The sequence below is a fragment of the Daucus carota genome, chromosome 8, assembly GCF_001625215.2.
Source record: "Daucus carota subsp. sativus chromosome 8, DH1 v3.0, whole genome shotgun sequence".
Taxonomy (NCBI): Eukaryota; Viridiplantae; Streptophyta; class Magnoliopsida; order Apiales; family Apiaceae; genus Daucus; species Daucus carota.
Window position 1 is genome coordinate 926,332 of NC_030388.2, and position 6,000 is coordinate 932,331.

A 6,000-nucleotide genomic window follows, 5' to 3' on the forward strand; every position below is an offset into this window, starting at 1 on the left:
GTCACAAAACACGAACCACAAAAACCACGGTGGCCAACAACACCGCCCCTCAACCTGGAAAGAAAATAGGAGAATCCGGGATCTGAAAAAAGAGCTCGAGGCCAAGCAAGCAGAGTACGAAAAGGCCCGCGCCCGTCTCGAAGGCCGTCGTACCGAGACCCCTGAGGTCCGCAACGACACGGGAAGCGTCAACCCCTCCAACGCGGACATGCTCAACACGCTCATGGCCCTAAAAAAGCGCCTCGAAGATGGCACCAGTGGTGAAGTCGGAGAATCCCCTTTTACAAAGAGACTCGAGGACGAACCAAAGCAAAGGCACATCAAGCACCTCAACCTGAACCCCTTTGACGGGATGGGAGACCCCGAGGAACACCTCAGCTACTTTAACCAACTGGCCCTGCACTACGAGTACCGCGACCTCACTAAATGCCGTTTTTTCGCCGCCACCTTGCGGGGAAGCGCGCAACGGTGGTTCAGTCGCGTCCCGGCCAGGAGCATAGACACTTGGGCCGACTTTAAAAGAGCATTCTTGAACAAATTCAGGGCGAACCAACCCCAGGAGGTGCACACTTCCTACTTACAAACCATCGGGCAAAGAGAAGGGGAATCCCTGCAGAGCTACATCAACCGCTTCAAGGAAGCGGTCAATAAGATCATCTGTGTAAACGAAATAGAAGCCCTCGTCCACTTGAAAAGAGGCCTTGACCCGTATGAATGCGAGAAATACGTTGTCAAACTAATGGAAGTACAACCCACGACGTTGGCCAAGGCATATGACCTGGCGTCCCAAGCCGTCACGGAAGCGGAATCTCTGGCCGTGTTAAAACGGGCACGAGCACCTCCCGCTAGCAATCAGAAACACTACCCCCGTGAGCGGCACGCCCCATACCAAAAGCCCGTGGAGCAAATGCAAGTTCAAACTACGCATGGGCCTCCTGCCAACAAAAACAGCAGCATATCTGTAAAGGATCGTCTGGGGCCCGCGGTGGGTTCCCGCCCCGAAAAGCGCCCTGAGCCTAACTGGACTAAGTTCAGCCTCACCCGGTCTGCCCTATTAAGAGACATTAAAAACAAGCCCTTTTACCAAGCACCGCCAGCCATGTGGACAAACCCGGAGGACCGGAACAAAGAGCGCCACTGCGAATATCACGAAACACATGGGCACTCTACGGATAGCTGCCTCGCACTCAAACATTTCCTGGAACGACAAGCTAAAGCGGGAAACCTAAACCAGTACCTCCCTCGCGATTTACCACCACCACCGCCACAAGACCACCGAGACGGTAGAAATGTGGTCAATCCCGTCTTCGGCGGCACCGTCACGCCCCCTGTCCCCAGCGGGCCTTCAGTATATGCAATCGCCCAGGGAGAGGTGCACAGCCCCATATACTTCACACATGCAGATTACGAGGGCATCAACCCGGATCACAACGAAGCCCTAGTCGTATCCCTGGTCATAGCAGAAAATGAGGTAAAAAGAATATTGGTGGATAACGGCTCCTCTGCGGACATCTGCTTCCAGCACACCTGGGATCGACTGCGCCTGAACAACGCGGTTCCCGAGCCTTGCCTGGAAGAGACACCTTTATACGGTTTCGGACACAACGCCGTGCCCATAGCGGGAGTTGCTCACCTGCCAGTCACCTTCGGGTCACCCCCCCACCAAATCACCAAGACAATCAAATTCTACATCATCAACGCAGTCTCCTCATACAACATGATCCTAGGAAGGCCAACCCTGAATGCACTCAGAGCAATCCCTTCGACCTCACACCTCAAAATGAAGTTCCCAACTCCCACGGGAATAGGCGAAGTCAAGGGGGATTCTGAAACCTCGAAGCGATGCTATGGGATAGCCTTAGTCCTGGCGGCCACCGAGCCCGGAAACATCAAGCGGGAAAACGCCGACAAACGAAAGCAGGAGAAGCGAAAGAAACGCGCTGAAAACCTCCAAAGGAAGAACAAACGGCACCGAGAGGTGCAAGTCATAGAAACCCACGATCCCGCGCACGAGGAACCTCCGCGCATGGACGCCGAGCTCAAAAAATGCTTGTTACGGGATGAGCAGCCCGTGGCAAAACCCGCTGTGGCAACAGAGCAAATTCAGCTCTCTCCCACCGACCCCACGCGGAAAATCAGCATTGGGGCTGGGTTGGAATCAGTATTCAAGAAAGAACTCACAGATCTGCTGCGCGAGTACGCAGACGTTTTTGCATGGAGCCCAAAAGACATGCCCGGCCTTGATGAATCCGTGGCCATGCACAAACTGAGTGTCGACCCCAAGAAGACGCCAAAAAAGCAGAAGCGGCGCAACTTCGCGCCTGACCGCCAAAAAGCAATCGATGCGGAAATAGATAAACTGTTGGACGCAGATTTGATCTGCGAGGTCTCATACCCGGATTGGGTGGCAAACGTTGTGCTAGTGAAGAAAGCTAACGGGAAGTGGCGCATGTGCGTCGACTACACAGACCTTAACACAGCATGCCCTAAGGACCCGTACCCATTACCAAGCATAGACCAACTCATTGACGCAACAGCCGGGCACCTCATGCTCAGTTTCATGGACGCCTTCTCAGGATACAACCAGATTAAGATGGCACCGGAAGACTGCGAGAAAACTGCTTTCATCACTCATAGAGGAGTATACTGCTACAAGGTCATGCCTTTCGGCCTCATCAACGCGGGCGCCACCTACCAACGCATGATGAATAAAATCTTCGCACCGCAACTGGGACGCAACATGGAAGTCTATGTCGATGACATGATTGTCAAATCTATGCTCCAAGAGACGCACCTGACCGATTTGCGGGAGTGCTTCGCAAACCTCAGAAAACACAACATGAAACTTAACCCCGACAAATGCACTTTCGCCCTGGGAGCGGGAAAATTCTTGGGTTTCCTGGTAAGCCAACGCGGGATCGAGGCCAACCCGGAAAAAATCCAGGCCGTCATTAACATGCAGCCCCCAAAAACCATCAAGGACGTTCAACGCCTCACAGGGCGCCTCGCAGCATTGCGACGGTTCATATCCAAGCTTGCGGAACGGTGCCTCCCCTTCTTCGACACCCTCAAAGGAGCACTCAAAACCAAAAAACTCACATGGACAGAGGAGTGCCAAAGGGCCTTTGAGGACCTCAAAACATACCTGGCATCCGCGCCACTCCTGACGACCGCGTCCCCTAGCGAACCATTGTCACTATACCTGGCAGTTTCCGACAAAACGGTGGGTGCAGTGCTTATTAAGGAAGCAGACACGGTGCAAAGACCGGTTTACTATGTCAGCCAAACGCTCAAAGACGCAGAAACTCGCTACCCCAATACAGAGAAAACAGCCCTAGCCCTTGTCATGGCAAGCAGGAAGCTTCGTCACTATTTCCAAGGGCGAGAAATACGGGTCGTCACGAACCAACCCTTGCGCAAAATTCTCCACAAGCCTGAGCTGTCAGGACGACTTATTAACTGGGCAATCGAGCTCAGCCAATTCCACCTCACTTATGTCCCGAGAACCGCGATCAAAGCACAGGCCCTGGCAGACTTCGTCGTGGAGTGTAACTTTGCTAAACCGGACGAAGAAGCACCGGACAACCAAAAACCCCTCCCAGTCGCGGAAGGGTGGAAGCTTTACGTAGACGGTTCCGCCACCAACACCAGATGCGGAGCCGGAGCCATACTCATTAGCCCGGATGGGTTTTGTATAAAACAAGCCCTTCAGCTCAACTTCAAAGCCACCAACAACCAGGCGGAGTATGAGGCCCTGCTTTCAGGTTTAGACCTCGCCATCACTCTGCAACTGCAAAATCTTACCATATACAGCGACTCCCAACTGGTAGTTCGCCAAACAACGGGTGACTATGCGGTAAAAGATTCGACTCTGGCTCAATACCAGCAATTAGTGCAGACCCGCTTGTCCACACTCAAAAGCTACCAGCTCCACCAAATAGACCGGGAAGACAACTCACTGGCGGACAGCCTCTCCAAACTCCTAGAGGGAGAATACACGACCTCGGATGGTCCCGTCTACTTCCTATCTCTCCCTCATCCCTCAACAGAGTCCAAGGAACAGCTCAGCGTTACGCTTAACGAAGACAATTGGATGACCCCCCTCATCGCTTACCTCCGAAACGGAACTCTGCCGACAGAGCACAGCAAAGCCCGGCAGGTCAAGGCACACGCGGCCAAATTCTTCCTACAGGGCGATGTTCTTTACCGTCGAAACTTCGACTCCCCCATTCTCAAATGCGTCGACGACGATGAGGCAACATACTGCATGCGGGAAGTTCACGAGGGCATATGCGGGGATCACATGGCGGGCAAGGCCCTTACACATAAAATCCTGCGCCAAGGGTACTATTGGCCCACCATGGCAAAGGACTGCAAAGCCTTTGTCAGAGCATGCCACCAATGCCAACTTTTCAGCAACGTCCCACGCGCAGCCCCCGCAATCCCGGTGTCAATACTCTCCCCTATCCCGTTCGCGGTGTGGGGAATCGATATTATGGGACCATTCCCCAAAGCCCGCGGGGAACTCCAATTTGTCATGGTGGCTATCGACTATATGACCAAATGGGCAGAAGCCAAAGCACTCAGGACCATCACCCAAGAAGACGCAATCCGGTTTGTCCGCAACCAGATAATTACCCGGTTCGGTATCCCCACAACTCTCATCTCCGACAACGGGACACAGTTCGTAGGAAAGAAGTTCACCACCTTCCTCTCTGATCACGGGATCAAGCACAAGAAAGCATCGGTATGCCACCCGCAAAGCAACGGACAAGTCGAAGTCACAAATCGCATCATCCTTCGCGGGCTAGAAAAAAGCCTCACTGAATCCAAGAGGAAATGGCCCGAACACCTGCCACAAGTCCTATGGTCCTACCGCACCACACAGAAAACAAGCACAGGGGAAACACCGTTTAAACTAGCATTCGGAGCGGAGGCACTGGCGCCAGTGGAAATAGGATCACCGTCCTTCCGCATGCAAAACTTCAACATCAACGACAGCATCGAGGGAATGCGGACTAACTTGGAGCTACTGGACGAGGTCCGGGCGGACGCAGTCCAAAAAATGGAGATCTACAAAGAAAAGACAAGGGACTTCTTCGGAAAGCGGGTCCGAATGCGGGCATTCCAGGTGGGAGACTTAGTCAACAGAGCAACCGAGGCATCAGACCCCCGCCACACGGGCAAGCTAATGCCCAAGTGGGAAGGCCCATATAAAATAGCACAAGTCATCCGTCCCGGCTCCTACAAGCTATCCCACTTGGATGGCACGGAGGTCAACAATACTTGGCACGCAGAAAAGCTCAAGAAATATTATCAGTAGCAGACCTGGCCTAATGATTCGTAGCATGTAAACGGGCATCCTTTTGGACTTATATATATTATTAACGATGTTTTCCGTTAATTTGCGTCCTGATGATTCATCCAACAAGAAGCACATAAAAAGCACAATATATAAAGCACATCTCAACGAAAAGCACATAAAAGCACATTTACGCACAAGACACAAAGACAACTTATAATATATAATCCATAGCTTACAAAGGTCAGCTAACGGCCCCCGCGGGAACAACGCTACCCGGGTCAAGCCACATTCGCGGGTACAAAGCATATTACAAACGCACACACATGGAAAGTACAAACAACAATGGACCCCCAAAACACACAACGGGAGTACTTAGGAAATACAACAACTAGCGCGGCGATAGCGCCTTCTAAAAAGCCTCATCTTCCTCGCTCGAGTCACTCGCGGAAAGCTCATTGTGAATGAGCTGCAACTGCGCCCAGATCGCACCACGACGCTTCACCTGGCGGGCCCGAACACGCTCCATCTTCTTGTGATAAGACTCATGCAGGTCTTTGTTCTTCTGCATCAACTCCTCAAGGGCACCCCGGGCACGAGTGCTAAGCGGCTCGTCAATCCACACTTCATAGTAACAATCACCCGCAACACAAGCTTCCATGCGCCGCCCAGCATTCCGGCCACCCCAGATAGTCTTC